The sequence below is a fragment of the Protopterus annectens genome, chromosome 14.part0 (assembly GCF_019279795.1).
Source record: "Protopterus annectens isolate FY-2018-M chromosome 14.part0, PAN1.0, whole genome shotgun sequence".
Lineage (NCBI taxonomy): Eukaryota > Metazoa > Chordata > Ceratodontiformes > Protopteridae > Protopterus > Protopterus annectens.
Genome location: NC_056748.1, coordinates 81,579,254 through 81,603,066, shown reverse-complemented (window position 1 = coordinate 81,603,066; position 23,813 = coordinate 81,579,254). Strand labels below are relative to the sequence as shown.

General features: G+C 43.0%; 1 protein-coding gene across 32 annotated transcripts in view; it reads right to left on the bottom strand.

Moving 5' to 3' along the window:
• The window catches only part of KCNMA1 (potassium calcium-activated channel subfamily M alpha 1), a 4,085,072-nt gene that overhangs the window by 1,540,840 nt on the left and 2,520,419 nt on the right, over positions 1-23,813 (bottom strand). The window lies entirely within an intron of this gene.

Here is a 23,813-nt window from a genome sequence, read left to right as displayed (position 1 = left end):
CCAGAAAAAAAGAGGTCATTGTTCCCCTCTACTCATCACTCATTAGACCCATTATATAGTACAATGCCCCTTTTGGTATGTAGCTCACAAGACATCTACAACAACTGGAAAGACCACAGAAATACCTCACAAAGAGGATTACTGGCCTCAAACAGATGCCCTTTGCAGACAGTCTCAAATAACTACAGCTTTACTCCATCGCATATCGCCTACTCAGGGGCGATCTCTGCCTAACATACAAAGCTATGTCAAACCCAGAGCTGTTGGACATGCTCCACATAAAGAAATCCCAATCCCTCCAGGCTACATGCTCTAGGGACCTAAACCTTGTCACCACAATAAACAGAACATGCTGGAGGGATAAATTCCTGTCCCAGAGACTTCCCATACTTTGGAACAGACTATCTATCTATGTCAAACAGAGCTCCTCATTAGCACTCTTCAAGAAAAATCTTGATGATTGGATGGGAAATGGGAAATTCACCCCGGGGATCACTTCTGTGGCTCTGCTTGACAGGGGCACAGGAAAATAAATTTCTTGGGTGGCAAAAGCCAGGGTACATTTTTTTGGCTCGGCTTGTATGGGCCCTAAGGCCGATAGCCTAGTACCTACCTATGAACCTATGAAAGGAGGGTACCTGGATGAAGGTGTTGAGATGGGAAAAATCCATGACTGGTCTCCAGAGACCTTGTTTTCTGGGAACCAGGAACATCCTGGAGTAAAATCCCTTTCCTCTTGCAAGAGGAAGCACTTCTTGAATTGTTCCTTGAGTGAGGTGCTCCTGAAGGACAGGGGAAAGGAAGCCAGTTGGTCTTGAGGGGGTTGTGGAATTCTTTTAGGTGTAGGTTTGGATTGCCATACCATGAAGTATCTTTGTTTTATTACTGAGAGGACCCAAGAGTCCTGGGTGACCTGATTCAAAGCAGGGAGGGAGACAGAGAGATGCATGGAAAGAGGGGTGCCTGGATCCAGTGTCTGGTAGTCACTAACTACCTGGCTTGGCATAAAAGAGCTGTTTGGGAGCAGGAGTAGAGGGAGCAGACCTTGAGGAGGGCTGCTTCTTGGAATCTCTTTTTCCTTTGGTTGGCATTTGTCTGACAGGCCTTCTGATAAAGGAGGTTTTGGCAGGGTAGTTCCTTTGAAAGCATGGAACTGGGGAGACAAAATTTGTCTTAGATCCTGTAGTTCCTTACTCTTCTCTTGAAGGGCCTTGAAAAGTTCAGCAGCTGCTGAACCAAACAGAGCTTTGTTGTCCAATGGAGCATCTAGGAGTTTAGACTTAATGTCATCAGGAAGAGGCTGCAACCTAAGCCAGGGGTATCTCCTAATGACAGACCCAGAGGCAGCAGCTCTAGATAAGGCTTCTACTGCATCATAGCTGCACTTAATAGAGTGCTTAGTTACTTGGTTGCAGGAATTCAGTAGAGTAGAGATTTTAGCCTTGGCAGAGGAGTCAGGGAGTCCCCCAATTGCTTAGCCACATCAGGAAGCACAGCCAGGGAGTATTTGCCCATGTGGGTCTGGTAGTTAATGGCTCTCACTGCTAAGGTAGCAGGTGTGTATACTTTTTCCCTAGGTGCTCTATTAACCTGCTCTCCTTGTTGGAGCGGAGAAGGATGGTAGAAGGGAGCAATTTTGAGGTTTTATCTGCAGCCACTGCAATGTTGGATGGGTCTGCAGAAGGGGCTTTGTAAAGGAATTTAGCATCCTCAGGGACTTTGTAAAATCTGTTTGGGCATTTGGTTGTGGGGGGTTGGGAATCTGGATTTTTTTGAAGTAGCTAGGAAAGCATCCAAGCAGGCAGGATGCACTGGAGGTACAGCAGTCAGGTTTGGGGACTCCATTTGTAAAAGGTCATAATACCTCTTTTGTGCCGCTGTGACCTGGCTGCTTTCCCACTTGAAAAATTCTTTCATCTGGGCAATAGTTTCCCTGAAGGTAATAACTTCCCCTGGGGAATCTGTGCCATTGGACTCCTCCTCTGGGGAAGGGGTCTATATCACATAGTCGAAGTCTTATAACTTCGAACACTTAATGTTCGAACCATTATGTTCGAAGTTACAAAACTTCAACTATGGATAAAAAAAAAAAAAAAAAACAACGGAAAACAAAATAAACTGTTTTAACCAGGGGGCAAGCCCCCTTTCACCCCCCCCGCTACTTAAATTTACCAACTCCGAGATTGCACCCCATTGAACAAAATGGAAATCTCCGCTTATGGAGATTTCCATTCAAATGTTCGAAACTTTACAAATTCAAACTTATGGTCTCGACCATATGAGGTTCAAACTTGTAAAAGTTTGACTACGTGATAGGAAACCCTGGGGAAGCGTACCCCAGGCGAGAAGAAATTTATGATGTGTAAGTGAGTGATTCATCCCCTCATGAATCCTCTTCTTCAGTAGAGATATCCAAAACCATTTTACCCTTAGGGGTAGACACTGCAGGGGCCTGGTGTAAGGCAAGGAATGCATTAAGAAGGCCTTGAGTAAAGGCTTGCCAGTCAGGAAGCTGGTCGGAGGGAGCGGACATTGGGGAAGGAGCAAGATGTTTGGTTTTTTGCTTCTTATTCTTCTTGTGTGACTCCAACACTGAGGTATCAGAGATATGGTGTAGTGACGGAGGGCTGGATGGCATTCCACAATCTCAGAGGAGACATCCTCTCAAACTACGATTTGCGAGACCCTATGTGGGCCCTTGGAAATAATGAGTCTAAGTTCCCCCTTGGCAACTGATTCAGATACCTGCAATTCCCTCTGTGATGTGCCCATGGCTTCCTTGATGACCTTTTCCATGGTACCCACCAAAGGAAGATCTGAGGATTCCAGCGTGGACTGCGGACCTTCACCTGCCTAGAGAGATATGTCTGGAATAGAGGGCGCAGCAGTCGGTTCAGACCTTGTTTTTTTGGACTTTTTGACTTGTGGCTCATCCGAGGAACCCAAAGTTGGATCCATAGTTTTAGTCAGATGCTTGAGTCACTGGTTTTCTAAAGCTTTAAGGCTGCTGGGTGACTTCTGAGGGTTTGGGGGATGAAGGCCTGACAAATACAAGTAGTACAGTTGTGTTCTTGGCCTAAACAAAGGAGGCAAAGTTCATTCGTATCCTTATGTGGAATCTGCCTTCCCCACCTACACTTGCCCTTTCTACCTTACATTAAAAACCCAAATCAGTAGCAAAAGGATAATCAATAACCCTTATGGGGTACTTACCTGAAGTCAGATAAGACGAGTTTCACTTTTCCAAAGGAGTGACGACCAGAGCTGGCAGTCACACAGGTGGCAGAAACGTTCTGAGGTAGGTACTTGCTGATGTCCATTTTATACCCGACGTCTATTTATGGCCAACGTCCACTTTGAGAGAAGTGGGATGTCACACGCACCCTTACAGTAGCATCTATCTTTTGTATAATGGCCAGATGTACGTGAGTCCGCCAGAGGCGAACTCCCCTGTGTTATGGATACAGCATATGAATAGAAGCACATCACTAGTTCTATGACCCCCAAGGGCAGCATAAGCTGAATGACAGGAGGAAACAGGGAAGTCTAGTTTAGAAGGTGTGGAGGAATCCCCTGAGAGGGAGGAATGGATTTTCACTCCAATTTACATCCTTGTTTGATGATTTCGATAACCAACTTTGAGATTATCTGATGCCACTGAGAAAAGTGTAGAGCTAGACTTTTGGAAAAATTTAAAATAACTGCCAGGGAGAGAGGAAGGGGAATTCCAGAAAGGGGCAGACAGTCTTTCCATATTTTGGACTGTCCTTGGATCTAGGAAGCTCAATTTTCTTTTTGAACTTCTTTGTCATTGTGTTTTGAAAGTTTGCTTGCCTGTATTTTGCTGAGACTGTTTATTTCTCATAAAAAGGTCCTGATTGGAAGGAAAACTTTTAGTAAACTTTGAAAAGTTGGGGTGAAAAATCCAATTACCACCTGAATAAACTTTCCTCTTTCATCAGTTTTTCAGGACTTCAGCTGCAGATGGTCAAAATAATACTTATTTGTCAAGGAGAGAATTAAGAATCTCTGCAGTGTGTGTGTGTGTGTGTGGGGGGGGGGGGGCAAACACTAAATCTTTATCCAAGGGAGAATTTGAAACATCATTATTAACATCAACTGGGAGGTTCTGAGAATGCAGACATACAAGCCTCCCTAAAACAGTACCAGTGGCTGTAGCCCTGTAAGAAGTATCAACAGAGCCATACACACACTGCAAGCAATGAGCAGTGACCTGTGCAGTACAAGAAACTTATTTAAAGCAGATTTTCCTCACAAGAAGAAACTCTCATATTTTCACAATTTCTCAGATCATATGAGCCTGAAAGTTCAGACTTTTGAAAATCAAAGTTGCAGAAGTATACACTTTTGCTCATACCTATTAATATGTTTCCCATTGTTTTCAGAAAGAGCAGGACTGGAAATAAGTGCTTAGCAGCAGTGGGATTAACTAATGCTACAGATGCTGGGTTAAGTCTGGGAGTAGTGTACACAATTTAAAAAAATTAAGACACTTTGTACATTCTATCTGTCCCTTACCATATATATAAGGCCTGTTTATGATAACCAATCACAGAGAAGAAAAAGTACAGTTTTGTACCTACCATAAATGTAGATGTTCGAAGATCCACATTGCTGCAGTCCTGACACTTGGGTAGTCCGCTGTCCCAGTCGGCCCGAATACCAAAGTATAAGGCTGACGTCGGTCAAGGCGCATTAGTCTGACGTCGGGACGTCAGGGTACAAATGCACATGACCGACGTCATTTCCTCAGTCTTTTCTTGCCCCAGATGTCAGAAGACCCTAAAAAGATAAGGCCAAACCAAAAAACAACAACACACCAAACACCCCTGTACCAAATATATGTACAATATATACAAAGTCAGAAAGGTACAATCCCACCCACACAACCACCCCTAAACACAGAGGGGAAGGAGGGAGGGTAAATTGGACTGCAGCAATGTGGATCTTCGAACATCTACATTTATGGTAGGTACAAAACTGTACTATGTTCTTCATCTCACATTGCTGCAGTCCTGACACTTGGGTAGAATCCCAAAGCAGAGGTAAGGGAGGATGGCAAATCACAAAGAAGCAGGAGCTGACAACATGCCCTGTAAAATAGCAGTGGCAAAACCAGCCCTAGATTTAGAGTAGAGAGGAAGGTGGTAATGCTTAGAGAAAGTATGCACTGAACTCCAAGTAGCTGCCTCCAAAATATCCTTAGTTGCCACCCCTTAGAAATGCTGTTGAAGTGGCAGTAGCCCTAGTGGAATGAGGCCTAATCCCAGCTGGAATCTCCTTGCCATGATGGGAGTAACAGAAAGTAATGCAAAACCCAATCCACTTAGAAATAGTTTGTTTTGACACAGGCTTACCCTGAGAACTCAAAGCAAATGAAACAAACAACTGCTGAGACTGCCTAAAATCCTTAGTCCTGCTTAAATAATAACGTAATTGCCTGTGTACATCTAAAGTGTGCAAAATCTTTTCCCCCTTATTTTGGGGATTTGCATAAAAGGTAGGCAAATGAATAGTTTGGTTTAAAGCCACACTAGAAACCACTTTAGGCATAAAGGAAGGATTAGTACGTAAAGATACCCTATCCTTATGAAAAATCAGGAAAGGCTCAACCGCCATAAGGGCCTGCAATTCAGACACCCTTCTTGCAGAGGTAATGGCTAACAAAAAAGCAGTCTTCCATGACAAATATTTCAATTCAGCAGTAGCTGCAGGCTCAAAAGGTTGTAGAGTGAGTTTCTCCAACACAAAATTGAGGTCCCAAGCAGGAGTAGGAGCTCTACGTGGGGGTCTTATATTCTTTGCCCCTCTAAGAAATTGCTTGAACAAAGGATGAGAAAACAATGGTGGGTCACAATCATAGTGAGCTGAAATTGCTGCAGCATGAATCTTAATGGAAGAGAAAGACAAACCTTTGTCCAATAACTCAGTAAGATATTGAAGAGCCACACTCAAATTTGGCTCAGAAACATCCAAATCCTTTGCTGCACTCCAAAATGAAAATCTCTTCCATTTTCCTGCATACACTTTCCTTGTACTAGGTCTTCTGGCTTCCATAATCACATTCAAAACTTGTTGAGGAAGCTGAGACCTGCTATGGTTCAAAACAGAATATGCCAGGCTGTTAGATGAAGAGAGTGAAGCTTGACATTGAGTAGATGCCCGTCCTTCTGAGACAATAGGTGTGGAATCAAAGGTAAGGGCCATGGAGGCTTCCTTACCAGACTCCTCAGCAATGGGTACCAGTGCTGCCGAGGCCAATCTGGAGCTATTAAAATCATCCTTGGCTTGTCTTGTCTGACCTTTAGAAGTACCTTTGGGAGGAGAGGCAGAGGTGGAAAGGCATATACATGAAGATTTTTCCAACTGAAAGAAAGAGCATCCACTTTCCAGGCTGTGTGATGAAACCTTTTCGTGCAAAACTTTGGCAGCTGGTGGTTTAGTGGAGAAGCGAACAGATCTATGTCTGGAGTTCCCCATGACACTGTCAATGTCTGAAATACATGAAGATCCAGTTTCCACTCATGGGGATCCATGATTTGCCTGCTTAACACATCTGCTAAGGAGTTCTGTGCTCCTGGCAGAAACCTTGCTTGAAGATTCAGTTGCAAGCTTAACGCAGTCTCCCACAAAATCATTGCTTGCCTGCATAGAGGATAAGAATGTGTTCCCCTTGTTTGTTGATGTACCACATGACAGTTGTGTTGTCTGTTAGAATCAACACCTGCCCTGGAAGAAGTAAATCCTTGAAAGCCAGTAATGCAAACTGGACTGCTAACATCTCCTTCATGTTGATATGTAGATGCTGCAGTCTGGCAGGCCACTTGTCTTGTATCCACTTTCCATTCAGATGAGCTCCCCAAGCTGTGTCTGAGGCATCTGTCATTAGAATCTGACTCGCCTCTGGCCGGGTCACAGAGAGTCCCTTGTTTAGGTGACATTCCTGAGCCCACCACAAAAATTCCTTCTGAATGCAAGGAATTATTTGAATGACAGTGTCCAAATCCTGGCAGTGCTGTGTCCATACATTTTTGAGATACCATTGCAGCTTCCTCATATGTAGTTTGGCATTGGGAAGCACCAGAATACAAGATGCCATGAACCCTAAGGCTTGAAGGACTGTCCTTGCAGTCAGCCCGGACTGATGAGATAGTTGATGGAAGTAAAGAGAAAGATTCTTTTGTTTGTCCGGGGTTAAAAGGCCATCTGGGTTGCTGTATTCAGTCTCACACCCAGAAAGCACATGTCTTGAGAGGGTACTAGACTGGACTTTATTTCGTTCACAGAATACCCTAGGCATCTTAGCACTGCTATCACATATTCCAAATGCTGAAGAAGAACGTCCCTTCCTTGAGCCAGAATCAGGCAATCGTCCAAATAAGGATAGATTTGTATTCCTTTTAGCCTGAAGAAAGCTATCACTGGAGCCAGAACCTTTGTGAATACTCTGGGCGCAGTAGATAAGCCAAAGGGCAATGCAGAGAACTGATAATGAGAATTCCCAGCTCGAAAACGCAGATACTTCCTGCAAATTAGTCTGATAGGAACATGAAGGTAAGCTTCCTTGAGATCCAAAGTTACCATCCAGTGATCTTTGCCCAGCAGAGGTAAAAGCTGTTGTAACGTTAACATTTTGAACTTGGGAATGTCCAGATAAGTGTTGAGGATAGATAGATCCAAAATTGGTCTCCACGTGTTCCCCTTTTTTGGTACTAGGAACAGGCAAGAATAAAATCCTAGGCCCCTTTCTGGCACAGGAACCGGCTGAATGGCCCCTATTTGGAGTAACAGAGAAATTTGCTTGTGAGCCTCTTTCCTTTGTTGAGGAGGAATGTCTGGCATGCCTTTGAAAGGAGGCAAGGTATGGAAATAAAACCTGTAACCGTGGTGAATGATATCCAATACCCATCTGTCTTGGGTAATTAAACTCCAGTTTTCTTTGAAAAGTGCCAACCTTCCTCCCAAAGGTGCTGCCAGACGAGAAGATTCTGGCAGCTGAAAAGGCAGGTCATTGGGTCTGTTTACGAAAGGACTGACCCCTGCCCTCACCAGAAGACTGAGCAGGTGAACTCCTGTTCTAGGCCTAAAAGAACCTTGAGCTCTGCCCCTACCACGTCTAGACCTACCCCTAGACTGGGAATCATAAGCAGGATATGTCCACCCCTTGGTAGGCCAATTTCTACTAAACTTGGAGGCTGAACCTGCAAAAATCTTTAACAGTCTGCATAGACTTAGCCTTGTCTTCCATTTTCTTTAGAACTGCTTCCACAGGCGAACCAAACAACACATCAGATTGTAAAGGAGCATCTAAAATCCTTGTCTTCACATGCTCAGCTAAATTCTGATCCCTCAGCCAGGCGTGCCTGCGAAGAACCGAACCAGTGGCAGCCACCCTCGAAGAGGCCTGCACAGCATCAAAACCACATTGCAAAGAATGCTTACCCACCTGTTCAGAAACATGAACTAAATCCTGCAACTCTTTACACTCAATACCTTCCGCCAAAGCATCTACCTTAGACTTTAATTGTGAAAGGAGATAATTTTGGTATTTCAACATATGAAACTGGCAATTCAAAGCTCTCATGGCCAAAGTGGAAGAAGTATACACTTTCTTTCCCCATCTATCCAAAGCCCTTGCCTCTTTATCTGGAGGAACAGGATTTTTAACAACAGAAGCCTTAACACCTTTAGGCCCCTGTGAAACAGTTTCTGGGTCTGCCCTAGGACTCTTAAAAGATACTTATGAGCTTCAGGCACCCTATAATATCTATCCGGTTTAACTGGAGCAGGAGGCAAAGAATCAGGGTTCAGAGAAGCCTCTGCAAAAACATCCTCCACCACATCTAGAACAGGAGGTATAGCTAAAGGCCTATGCTGGGGTAGAAACAAAATTCCCTCAGCCTTTTCCTGGAATCAGAGAAATCCTGACCTTCCCATTTAAAATGCTCCCTCATGGAATGAAGAGTCTCTGAAAATGAAAAATCCTCAGGGGAGAAGCAGAAGGAGTAGAATCATTTACATCAGAATCAGAGTAAGGGAATACTCCTGCAAGTCTTCAGCCGAAGACTCAGAAGCATCCGAACACTGCTCAAAACTCCCAAGCTCAGGTTCCACCCTAGGCCTCTTATCAGGAGGGGGCATAGAACCTCTAATCATTGTAATCAAATCTTCTGCCATCTTAAGCATATGCTTCTTAGGTACAGACCCTGAAGAACTAGGGGTAACACCTGAAACAAAACCTGGCCTGCCCCTGGGAGAAGCCTTGGAAACAGCAGGAGGGCCTAACCACCTTAGGAAGGGAGGGAAGAACAGCTACCTGAGAAGCCCTTCCGCCTGGCCTACCTCCTGAGAGGTCACATCTTGCAGTAATAAAGTCTCTCCTGGAATTCCAAAGAAATTTCTGGCTGAACCTCTGGCTCCACCGAGCCCTCTAAAGAACCGACGTCCGCACGGACGGTTCTTCCAGCCTAGGCTTTGCTGTTTTGTCCTTGCGCTTTTTGATGAAGCGGGCGCCGGAGCATCCGACGGCATTTTATAATTACACCGCTTCCCAAAACTAACCTGGCACAATCTAATCTTCTCTTTATAGTGCGTTTGTTAAATCTAGCACAAGAGCGACAGCCAACCACGCCGTGCTCAGGCCCTAAGCAAGGTATACACAAGGTATGGTAATCCCTATGAGGTATCTGTTTCCCACAAGAAATACAGTTATTCACTTTTTCTGACATCCGGTAAAATACTGGGGCAAGAAAAAACAAAATATTCCCCAACGGGGTACTTAGCCAACTTGGATTCGGTCTGAAACTCCGACTTCGGAAAATCTCAGAACGCCAACCTGCACTTGCAAAACTGCTTCTGCATCGGACCATGCGGCAAAAAAGACTGAGGAAATGACGTCGGTCATGCGCATTTGTACCCTGACGTCCTGACGTCAGACTAATGCGCCTTGACCGACGTCAGCCTTATACTTTGGTATTCGGGCCGACTGGGACAGTGGACTACCCAAGTGTCAGGACTGCAGCAATGTGAGATGAAGAACATCAGAAAAACAGTCAGACAAACAGACGGTGTGGAGTGGCAGCCACCCAGTCATCTCAAAGCTATATGGGTAGGAGGGAGGGAGAGAGGTTGAACAGATGAAAATCAGGCAACATGGATCTATTATTATGCTAAGTACAGCTTTCATATCCAATGTTGTCTATTTTTATCTGATTCAACATATGGTACAGATTCCTAAGCTGTCTTTCTTGGTATCTGTGAAAGACCAAAGGAAGAGTGAGATATGGATTGTACATCCAATTTATAATGAGTCACAAAGGTATGGACTGTGGACCAAGTTGTTGCTGCATAAATGTCATCATTGGGCTGCCTCCCTAAAAACACTATTGTAGAAATTAGTGCTCTTGTTGGCTGAGTCTTTGGTTTGGATTGTAAACATACACCATTCTTGTCATAGACAAAGGAAATGCAGTTTGACAACCAACGTGAGAGTGTAACCTTTGCAACAGCTCTGCCAAATTTTGGTTTTGAGAGGGCAATAAATAGTTGATCAGATTTCTTTAATTGTTTTGTCCAATGAAGATAGAGTTGACAATGAACAACTAGTATGTGTAATATGTATTCCCCTTTGTTTGAAAGTCTAGGGAAAATACTGGTAAATATATGGATTGATTCGGGTTTGTTTTGGATGCCACCTTTGGAAGAAAGAATGCTTTAGTCCCGAGAGAAACTCTATCTTTATAAAAAAAATCAAATAGGGAGGTTTACATGCAAGTGCTTGTAATTCTGAAATTCAGCTGGCTGAGGTGATCACCAGTAGGAAAATTGTTTTCCAGTTAGATATTTAATATCTACCATAGCTGCAGAATGGGGTTGTAAAAATGAAAAGTTTGAAAATATTGGAAGTACCTAAGAAATTATTGGAAGTGCATAAGGAATTATTGGAAGTGCATAAGAAATATCAGCTTTACTAGTACCTAAATACTCCAATGCAGTTGCTAAAACAGTGTATAATTTAGTTTTGTTTAATGATAGCCAGTGTACTTTTTCTTAAGGCTAAAATTTAATGTATGCTGGTAAATGTTTGGATTGATTCGAGTTTGTTTAGCATGCCACCTTTGGGTGGAAGGATGCATTAATCCTGAGAGAAACTCATTCAACAAGAGCAGTAGTTACTTCAATGGCATTTTCAAGGAGACTGCCCACTGATAACATTTGTGGTAATATCACATAAAGGGACCGGGTCTCTAATGAGAGGAAGTAAAAGAAATGTCCCTCTTAAAAAAATCTCTCTGGATCTTCAAGGAAGCTATGGAAGTGCCATTGTGGTCAATATGAAAATTCAAAATTGCTGCCATTTGAACTTTGAAGGTAGAATATATACAGCCTTTGTGAAAAGTTCAGAGAAGAATTCCAAGATGGAGGGGATGGGTGCAGAAAAGGGTCCAAACCCTTGGTCACAGCCCAAACAAAAATTCTTCTTCATTTGTTGTGATATATATTTTTACAGCAGGCTTCTGGGAAGCTGATATAATCTCAACAACCATATTGGGAAGCCTGGTATCTCTGGCTATAGTTAGAACTGGAGAAACCAAATGGTTAGTTTCATGGTGGTCTGGTCCTGAGGAGGCAATCCAGATGGGTGAGACAGAAGATGTGGATACTGATCCAGAATTCAAGGAGGATGTACTAGTAGAAGCCAGAGGAAGGGGAATCATGTTTGTTGGGCCCAGAAGGGGCAATGAGGATTACTTTGGCCTTGCACTGTCTGGTTTCCTGAATGAATTTGTTCATGAGTGGTAAAGGGGAAAAGGCATAAAGGAGGCCTTGGGGCCAAATGTAGACCAGAGCATTCCTTGGTGATTGACCCTGTGTAGGGATCAGGGCAGAGTAACTGCTGCACTTGTTGTAGAGATAGGAGGTGAATAGGTTCCAGCAGGGTTGGCCCAATGGAAAAGGAAAGTTGCCACTGCTGGATTGAGGGACCACTCATGAGGTGTTAGAATACTTGCTCATTTTGTCTGCCAGAACATTAGAAGACCCCAGCGTCACACTTCTTATGTGCATTAAGAAGACATTGAGGCTTGGGTGTTCCTTTAAGTAGTTTATTGTTTACAAATACATGAGGATGGATAGCAGGAACACTGAACTTAAATAAACTCTCTAACTACCTGACTGACTACATACTTGCATGCACTCACTCTGGCTGCTCACTCACAATGACACTCTTGCTTGCACATGCTCAGTACTTACATGCATACGCTGACTCACTGGAAAGCTTCTTAAAGGTATATCACACATACTGATCTACATCCTCCCTCTTTACTGAGCTGCCTCATATTAAACATGACATTTCAATAGGCGTGCAATTATACAGACACTAATAAGGAAAAACAACAGTCATGTCATGGTTGCAGTGTATCAGGACGTAGGTTTAGAGATGCGACCTGATCTTGTGACATAATAGATAGGACTAAGTTTAGCAACAGGGACAGTCACTGGGAAATGTTCTGCTTGAGGAGTCTCAGGGATTTTCTCAGGAATGGGGATTGCTGACGGAATGTTCTCTGGAACAGGAATATTGAACAAGTCACTCTGAGAGCTAGACTCCTTGTCACAGGCAAGATGATGTAACACTGGTTTGAACACTGGTAACAAATATTTCCAATTTCATCTGAATTCCATTCCTTGTGATTCCACAATGTACAATCTCGGCTCTTGACACAAACTTTTCGATGCGATCAAATCCTTTTGACATCTGCATCCTCACTATCTCCTGTTTTTTCAATTAACTGAGCAGTTTGCTGGTTTTATCATAGTAAGACTTCTGGGACAAACGCTTCTTCTTTTACTGCTTTGTTGTTCTTAGCACATGGAACCAATAAATTACTACTGATTGGTAGTGTGGTTCTGGTTTTCTCTACATAAGTCTCTGGGCAGGTAGACCAAGATGATTATCATGAGGAATGTTTCTGAGATTTAACAAGTTTAGGAAAACATCAGTATTGTCACATCTGGATTTCTCTAAAAAACTGTTTTGCACTTTGAACTGCACATTCAGCCAAGCTGTTTGACTGAGGGTATTCAGGACAACTCATAATATGAACAAAGTCTCACTCTTTTGCAAATTTATTGAACTGCTGATTTGTAAACTGTGCACCATTGTCTGAAATAACTCTGTGTGGACCACCATGGACAGAAAAATGTCTCTTCAACGTAGTAATGAGAGTACTGGAAGTTAGGTTAGGAAGTTGGTCAATCTCAAACTAATTTGAATAAGAGTCCACTAATACCAAGTAATGTTGACCATTCTACTGAAAGATATCTGTAGCTACTGTCAACCAAGATAGTTCAGGAATCTGGCTTAACTGAAGTGGTTCTCTCTGTTGATGTGGCTTTGTACTATTACATACTGAACAAGATGAAAGTACTTTTTCGATATCTCTGACATAGAAAGCCAAAATACTAGACCTCTCATTCTTCTTTTGGTAGAATCAGTTCCTGGGTAGCCCCGATGCAAGATCTTAATGTATTCTTGTTGCAAGGATGTTGGAACAATCACTTTAGGACTTTTCATGATGATACCATTTCTGTATGGAAAATAAGGTTGCATTTCTACTGGTAAACAAGATTGCTTTGTAGGCCATCCTTAACTGATAAAGTGGTTGAGTGTCTGGAGAATTGGATCTGAAGCTGTATGAGTTCTAAGCTCATCAAGTCATGTAGAAGGAAAATTTTTCACTTCCATGACTTTAAAATCAAGTTGCTCATCATTATGCTGTTCTGTGTTTTTTTTCTGGCTGATCTGGATAAAGTATCAGCAAGCTAAAGCAGTTTGCCTTTTGTATAAACAAGACTGAAATTGTACTTCTGCAATTTGAGCATCATGTATTGCAATCTGGCTGGAGATGTATGAATAGGCTTTCTCAAAATAGAAAAAAGAGGTCGGTGATCAGTTTTGATCTGGATAGGTCGACCATAAAATTAATCATGGAACTTCGAGCATGCAAACACAATTGCCAAAAGCTCTTTCTTAATCTGGGCATACTGCATCTCATTCTGGGTAAGAGTTCTTGAAGCATAGGCTGCTGGTCTACCCTCTTGAAGAATGACTGCACCTAGACCAAACATAGAAGCATCATAGGAAACAGTAACTGGTTTGTGAACTTCCTAGTAGCTGAGAGTTGGTGGGCTAGCAATTTTCTGTTTCAGGGCATCAAATACTCTTTGGTGTTGCTCTGACCATGACCAAATTACATCTTTGCATGTCAGCTCTCTGAGTGGTGGTGAAAATTGGCTCAAATCTGGAATGAACTTGCCTAGACATTTGAATATGCCAAGAAAACATTGTAGAGCTTGAACATTTTCTGGAAGATTGCTGTTTGCTTGGAAGGATCTGGTTGTAAGCCTGAACTGGTAAACAAGTGACTAACATAAGTAATTTCTTGTAGCCTGGTCTTGCACGTCTGAGGATTCAGCTTAAGATTCACTTCCAAGTGCTCTTTCCAGAACTTTCTTGAGGTTTCTGTCATGTTCGGCTTCACCATTACCTCCTACTAAAATATCATCTACTATAATAGCACATGGATAGCCAGAAAGAATTTGCTCCATAACCCGCTTAAAGACTTTACTGGCAGAACTTATCCCAAATGGCATTCTCAGAAATCTGTATCTTCCAAATGGCATACTGAATGTGGTTAATAGTGAAGATTTTGGGTGAAGTAAAATTGCCAAAATGAACTCTGCATCTAAGACCGAAAAAACTGTGGCATTTGGCATAAGGGCAGCAACCTCTTCAACTGTGTGCATTGGATGATGAGGCCTTTTTCACTTTGTTCAGATCTCTTGGATCAATACTTATTCTGATATCATCTGAGCTTTTCTTATGAGCTACCACCACGGAGGATACCCATTGAATAGGTTCTTCTACTGGACAATTTACTCCTAGCTGCACCATTTTGTCTAGCTCGGATTTGACTCTGCTCTGCATAGCTACTGGAACTTTCTGTGTTGGTCTAATAACTGGGATGGCCTCTGGGTCTAACTTCATGGAGTACAAAATTGTTTGCCTAGTTTGTCTGGAAAAATATCAGCATACTCAGAAAAAATAGTTTGGGTGAAATTTGAGCTGTTGTCATGCAGTCTTACATGGTGAACTTCTTTATTAAGTGAAAGCAGTTCCATTTTCAAACTGTCTCTGAGACCTAATAATGACTGCACGTGTCTCTTGACTTCGAAAAATTGCAAGTCATAGCTGTTCCCCACAGAGTAACATGAAAGCACTGCTGAGCCTTCTCTTTGAATCTCTTCACCACCATAAGCAACAAGCCTCACTCACTTTGTCAAATCAAGTTGTTCTGCAGCTTTTACTCTAGCAAATGTTTCTGCTAACTTAACATTGCACTTTGAGCCAGTATCTACTTTGAGTTCTACGGGATTCCCATTAATCTAAACAATACAAAAGATTTCATTCTTTGCCCAGAAATCTACTGCATTGATTATTTCACCAAGCACAGACACACCATCAACATAAAAAGTAGGGTCGCAACTTTCTAATTGATCAACTTGCCTCTTGGAATGCCCTCTTTTAATAAAAGAATGTGCCTTATTTGATTTACAAAATCTTTTGAAATGATTTCACTTATTGCAAGAACGACACTGCTGACCAAAAAAAGCTAAGCACTTTTCTCTTTTGAGTTTGTGATTTCCACCACAATTACAACAGTTGACTGAAGCTGGGTGGGCCACATGTTTTGACTTTGCTGACTCACCCTTATGCTTCACCGTGCATGCTCTGGAATTTGCTGGAAAGACTCTGGGTTCCCAGGGACTATTATAGGACGGGCAGTAGCTGCCATGTGCTTGGACCTGTTTCTTTTAACCACGTGCTGCATACTATCAACATCAGCTTTCTCATTGTGCTTTCCACAGCTATTCTCATTTGCATGCATACTTGTGTGCTTTTCTGTAAGCTCATATATCTGACAAATATCACTGGCCTTATTCAAAGTTAAATCACTGTTTTGAAGCAAAATCTTTCCCACTGTGTCATTATTAACACCACACAAAAGCCTGTCTTTTATCACCTCATCTCTCGAGTCACCAAATCTGCACGTTTTAGACTTGTTTCTGAAATCAGTTATATATGCTGCAAAAGTTTCACCAGGCTTTTTATCCCTTGTATATAATACGTGCCTTTCCATTATAATATTCATTTGGGGGGTTACACATTTCTCTGTATTTATGTTTTAAGCACTCAGGGCCTTCCCTTTTTTCAGCCGGCACCACTATATGGCGGTCTTCTCCCTCCCTTGCAAACACAACAGGTGCATACACAAATGGCCCCTCTCTTTCAATGACCTCTGAACCAGCTAAATTAAGCAGAATAAATGCTTTTGTATGTGCATCTTTGTCAGAAAAAGCAGCCTGTATGAAAATATCGTATTCCTGCTCAAACACTCTTCAGTTTTCTGCAATATTGTTATCAAACACAAACGGTGCGGGTCTGCGAAATCCTTCTGCCATGCCCACAGATTATAGTAAAACACAATGCAAAATGGCCCTTGTAATTATGTACAAACATTCACACACACCAAGTTCTTGGAATAATATTCAAATGCACAATACACTCTTGGAAATACTGCATTCTGCAACATATGCTTTGAAACAACTGTATTATGTGAAATATTCTTTGAAATGACTATACTTTGCGAAATAACTGCATTGTAATACTACACATACTTGCAAACACATAGCACACCGGATATATTTAATAGCTTTAGTTAATACAAAAAAGTAGCACATAGTGAAAAATATGGTTGTTTTCTCTTTTTTGTACATTTTATGCAGTACAGATACTGTTTCAAAGATTTTCGTAATTATTTTGAATATTTTTATCAATATGTCGCAGTTTCAGATATTTTGTTTAATAAGAAAGTCATTTTGATCATGCTGAGTGCTTTGTTTTATATTTATAACAAAAGAAATCATTTAAGCAAGTTTTAATATCTTAAATTTGTTTCTAATATGTTTTGTGAGTCGTTTGAGCAGTAGGGACGATACACTCTTGTATATTCCTCCAACTTTAACTGGTTGCCTCGTGGCTGTAAGTCCTGGATCCCATTCTGACACCATGTCACTCTTCTTATGTGCATTAAGAAGACGTTGAGGCTTGGGTGTTCGTTTAAATAGTTTATTGTACACAAATACATCAGGATGGATAGCAGGAACGTTGAACTTGAATTAACTGACTACATACTACATACAGAGCTCTCACTCTGGCTGCTCTCTCACAATGGCACTCTTGCTTGCACGTGCTCAGTACTTGCATGCATTTGCTGACTCACTGGAAAGCTTCTTAAAGGTATATCACATGCACTCATCTACACCCAGGATGTATGGTGCTATCAGAAAATGGGGTGAAGACATCGCTCACTGCCAAACTCCCATGGTCTTTTGACACAAGGGGTAAGAACAGGTTCCTCATTGTTTGTTGATGTGCCATATGACAGCCATGATGTCTGTTTGTATGGAAATCACACCCTTGGAGAGGACATCTAGGAATTCTTGTAATGCTAGGAGGACCACCCTCATGTGAATATTGTCCTCTAAATTTGTCCATCTGCCTTGGATCATTTCCCTTTGAAATGTCCCCCCAACCCTAGAAATGAGGCCTCCACTGCTACTACTGCTACTGGCAGATCTGTGTGAGAAGGTCATCCTTCGGTTGCTGAAGGGAAGGTTATCCACCAAGCAAAGTGTTGTCTGCAGATCCTTGTGAGTCAAATCATCACATGCAATGGGTGAAAGTTCTGGGACCCACTGCACTGTTACAGTCCACTGAAGCACTCATATAGTACTGGGCCATAGGAATCAAAGAATTGCAGATGCCATTAGGCCTAATAGAAACAGGACCGTGCTGGAGGAGAGGCATACTGGATCACCTGTGTGGCCATTAGATGCAAAGATATAACTTTGTGGTGAGGAAGCTGGTAGTTGTCAATCTCCTTTCCGGTCCAGCTGGTGAATCTGGGAATCTTGAGGCAATGTTACAACTGCCTCATGTACACAGACAACCTTCTCCTCCTCCCAACAAATTCCAACACATGTGAGAGATGCAACCATATAGCCAAACTGGAGGCTAAGCTCTCTCAACTCAGTACTGGCGTAACCAGTCAGGAGGAAAAGGAAACCACACTCACTACAATTCCAGTCTCACATAGACCTACCACGACAGCAAACCAAACACATAAACACACAAAAACATACTCGGAGGCTCTAAATAAAAATTGGCCTAAGCAGCAGAGACCTCCAAAGCAGACACCCAAGCAACCGCTACCCCAAAACAAAACACGTGCAACACATAGCTCACAAAGCCAGTGTGCCAAACAGTCACAGCCCTTAAGGCTAAACATCACACCTGATACACTTGTAATAGGTGACTCTATCGTCAGGCACACTGACGTCCCGCTCACCAGGCTGAAAAGGAGAAGGTCACGGTGAGCTGCTTGTCGGGTGCTAGGATCCGCCACATAACACAAGCACTCAGGTCACTCCAAGGCAAGTACAAATATGACTCAGTCATTGTCCATGCTGGTGTGAATGACCTGAGACGCACCTCCCGGGACTATATGAAAAGAGACATAGAGGAGCTCTCTGAGCATGTAGCCCAGGCCGGTATGACCCTGAATTTAAGTAGCATCTTACCCTCACCAAGAATGATGCCACAATATGAAGACAAGATGATCAATTTCAACAATTGGCTTAAGTATTGGTGACATTCAAAGGGGATCCAATGCCTGTTTGCCTGGGATGACATGCTCGACAAGTCACGATGCTTCACTAGGGACGGCTTGCACCTGTTACCCCTAGGCTTTCGGATATTGGAAAAGGCTCTTGCTACCCCCATAGTGCCTTTTTTAGGCAAGGCTCAAAAGACAAACCCACCTCCATAGGTATCATAAGGGATAAGAAACTAAGAGTAATGCTACTCAACGCCAGAAGTCTAAACCTCAAGATGCACGCACTCAAAACTCTCCTTAGCATGGAGAACATCGATATCTGTGCAGTAACAGAAACCTGGTTCAAGGCTCCTGAGAGCACCCCAGCACTACCAGGTTATACCTCATACCATGCTTTTCGGCCCCAAAACTTGGACCGAACCACAAAAGGAGGAGGAGTATCAATATTCGTCAAAGATACCCACACATCCAGGTTGGTGGCACAGCACGAAGCATCAGAGACTATCCATGTGCAACTAACAGTGGGTAAAACTGCCTTCCAGTTTATAGCCTGCTACAGACCACCCTCCCAAACCCAGGAACCCCACTCGGCCTTCCTGAGAACACTGGAAAATATGAAGGTCTCTCCAAACACCATTATATTGGGCGACTTCAACTACCCAAACATAGACTGGGAGCATTACTCTAGCTCCAACACCCTAGCCCAAAGGTTCCTAGAATTTATAAACTCAAATGCTATGGAACAACTTGTTACCACTCCCACAAGAGGGGAAAACATACTGGACCTGATCATCACCAACATGGGGACTCTATTCTCCAGACCAGAAATGTATCCCTCACTGGTAAGATCAGACCATAAACTAATCTCACTGGATATTCACATCCCGACCCCACCCCCTACCCAGAAAACCACAGTGAAAAACTTCTCTAAAGCAAATTTCACACTCCTCAAAATCGAGGTGGAATCCTTCAAAGCCCCCGGGCCTGTGGAAAATACGGCCCAGACCGAACGCATTCTATGAACACCTTCAGGAATGCGTGGATCATGCAATCCCAAATAAAACCAAGACCCAATCCTCCAAAGGCAGACGTCCTGTCTGGTGGACCCCAGCCATAAACAAACTATACAATAGAAGGAGGAAGCTACTACATGACAGAGCAAAATCCCAAAAAGGGAAGGCATCTCTGATCAGTATTAGCAAAAAACTACGGGCACTCATAAAATCGTCTAAGGCCAGCTTCGAGAGAAAATTGCACAGGACACTCAGGATAATCACAAGGCTTTCTTTAGTTATGTTAGGAACCTGGGTTGAAATTCCCAGATATGCTCAGAATTAGTCCAAAATGACAAAAAATACACCGAACCCACAGACATTGCCAACATCCTAGCTGACAGGTTCAGCGCAAACTTCTCTCCCCCCCCTCCCCACCAAAAGGGCAAATATCTATCCCAGCAGAGTGCTGGCCCCCTGACATCTCAGATACTCAGGTAAGAGCCGCCCTCTCCAAAGCAAAAAACACAGCATCAATGGGACCAGACGGTGTCCCGGGCTGCGTCCTACATGAACTCCAAGAAGAGCTAAACCCAAACATAAAACTACTGTTCAATCTCAGCCTTACTACAGGATATGTACCCAAAGAGTGGCGTACAGCAACAGTGGTCCCTCTCCACAAAGGTGGTGCCTCAACGGATCCTGGAAACTATCGCCCCATAAGCCTGACTAACTTGGTCTGCAAAGCTATGGAAAGGATCATCATGGACCTCATAAATAAAGATATTGGGGACCTACAGACACTGGATCCTACCCAGTTTGGCTTTGTTAAGGGCAGATCCTGCCTCTTAACCTGGTCGATTTCTTTGAAACAGTCACCAAGGCCACTGACGAGGGGAAGGTGGTCCACACAGCCTACCTGGACCTCGCAAAAGCCTTCGATACAATACCCCACTCGGGCATTATAGATAAGCTCACCAGCTTAAATACAAACCCCTATGTCACTAGATGGGTTGCAAACTGGCTCAAGGACAGAACCCACATGGTTAGAATTGCTGGAGCCATGTCAGACTCCAAACCAGTTACAAGTGGCATCCCACAAGGCTCAGTCCTGGGACCTCTCTTGTTCAGTATATATTTCTCGGAGGTACAGGCCAACATGGAAGGACTGTGGCTGACCAAGTTCGCAGATGACTGCAAACTGGGCGCCATAATCGACTCTCCAGCCGACACAAACATCCTCCAAAAGGGCCTCATAGAAACAGACAACTGGTGCCAGAGCCATGGCCTCAATCTAAACGCCAAAAAGTGTATAGTCATCCCCTTTGGCAAAAACAAAGTGCCCACAAATTACCACATAGGTGGTAATCCATTACGTACAGAAGAAGTAATCAGGGACCTGGGGACCCAAGTTGATAGCAATCTCTCATTTGACAACCACGTGGCCAAAGTGGTTAGAAAAACATTTTATATAGCCCACCTAATCATGAAGGGATTTACATCTAGATAAGGGGAGGTCATCGTGCCTCTTTACTCATCCCTCATTAGGCCCATAATTGAGTACAATGCCCCTTTTGGGATGTACCTTACCAGACACCTGCAGCAACTGGAAAGACCCCAAAAGTACCTCACCAAGAGGATCAAAGGGCTCAAACAGATGCCATATGCTGCCCGGTTAAAGAAACTCCAGCTCTACTCAGTGGCATACCGCCTGCTCAGAGGCGATCTGTGCCTGACGTATAAAGCCATGTCCAACCCGGAATTAATGGACATGCTGCACCTCAGAAAATCCAAATCCCATCGAGCTACGCGCTCGAGAGACTTGAACCTCAGCACTGAAATAAATAGGACATGCTGGAGGGACAGATTCATAACCCAGAGGCTCCCTTCACTCTGGAATAAAATCCCAGTCCAGGTTAGGCAGAGTCCCTCATTGACTCTCTTCAAGAGGAATCTTGATGAGTGGATGGGAGATCGTAGGTTTACCCCGGATATCACTTCTGTGTCACTGTTAGACAGAAGCACAGTATACTAACCTCGGAAAAGGGCATAGCAAAATTAATTTAAAATGGGTGGTGAAAGCCAAACACACTCTTGGCTAGGCTTATAAATGCCCTAGGGCAGATAGCCTAGTATGAACCTATGAACCTATGAATTTGCAGAGTTGTCTTGCGGTAGCATCCAATGAATTCTATTTGTTGGCTTGGTAACAATTGTCACTTTGAGAAATTTACTTTTATATCTAGAATCAGTAACCACTGAAGCAAAATGTGCAAGTGGTGTAGCAGCAGGTGTTTGGAAAAAGCAGTCAGGAGCCAATCGTCGACTCCCAGCTGGAAATGGAGTAATCTTCTGGAGTGCCTCTCTATCTTTACATGATAGGACTCACCCTGGCGATTTGCTGAGCACATCCAATCGTCTTTCCTCAAAAGAGGCAATATGGACTGAACTGTGACCATCCAAAATTTTGTCTGTTTTATGGACAGGTTCAGGTGACTGAGATCCAAAACTGATCTAAGGTTCCTCATTTTCTTTGGTACTAAAAAGAGCTTTGAGTAGATTCCAGATTCTAACTGGTCTTTTTAAAGAGACTGAGGGACGGGCTTTGTTTTACAAAGATGTGAAGTTTAAGTAGCCTTTGGAATATGAATCTGTCTCTCCAGCATGTTCTGTTAGAGTCACAAATAAGGTTCAGGTCCATGAAACATGTAATCCACGTATAATTTTTCTTACAAATATGTAACATTTTCATCAGGGCTGGATTAGAGAATTCTTTTTAGGTCAGGCATAAGTCACCTCTAAATAAACAATATCAGATGGAGTAAATGGATAGGGCCTTTAGTCAGTCTGCATAAGACATGTGTCTTATACTTTGTATTTTTTTATTGAGAAACCTCTGGGGCTGCTGCAGTTGATGTAAGTGCCTGGTTAGATACATACAGAAAGGAGCACTGTACTCAGTTATGGGCCTTATGAGGGCCAAGTACAATGACACTGTTTCTTCCTTTGATATTGCTGCCATGCCTTTACTTATGAGTTGAGCCAGACAGAAGGATTTCCTCACTACCATAGCTACCTGGTAGTAATAGTTTAGGTTACTATCTATCTGTGTTCCTAGGTCCCTCACCACTGGGTCTACTTTTAGATGTGTGCTATCAATATTATAATTTGCAGGGATACTGATTAACTGAAAAGTATAATTATGCATTTTTTTTTGCATTTAATCTCAGACCATGGTTTTGGCACCAGTCATTTGTCATTTTTAGGCCTGTTTGTAGGATGTCAGCATCTTTTGGGGATTCAGTGATTATTCCCAGCTTACAATCATCAATGAACTTAGTGTGCCAGAGGCCAGCAACATTGGCCTTCACCTCAGAGAAGTATATACCATACGGGGGGGGGGGGGGGGGGGTCCCAATACTGACCCCTGTGGGACACGGCTAGTAACAGGTTTCTTATCAAAAGTGGATTCTTACTGAGTAAAAGTCTTTCATCCTGCTGGTATAAAAGCCTTGCTTTTTTGTGAGACTGTGCTCATTTATTCAGAACTTCCCTGTGCCTGGCTTGGACACGTATGACTGCAAGACTTGGATTGTTTCTAAAACCATCTGGATCTACAAAGCTGACATAAGTAGTTTTTGCACTTGCTCTAACTGTCTCAGTGCTATTTATCAATTCTGTGCTTCATTTATTGATTTGGTTGAATGTATCACTGTTTTTACCGTGCATTTGTTAGAGATGCTATCTGTTTGTTACCGTACTACTCTTAGGTTGTTTTAGCAGTATTCTTTCTCAAAGAGGTCCACCAGACTGAGCAGGCAAGGCCTCCATTTGACAAAGCCAGTCTGATCCAGTGTTTGGAGATTTCCTATGTCATTATTGATCAGGTCCATGATAATTCTCTCCACGGCCTTGCAGATAAGACTAGTCAAGCCTATGGGTTTGTAGTTCCCTGGGTCAGTTGATGGGCCCCTTTTGTGCAGATGGGGTGACTGTTTCAGTTCTCCATTCCTCTGGGACAAAAGCCCATCTGGAGGCTGTGGTTAAAGAGGATTTCTAG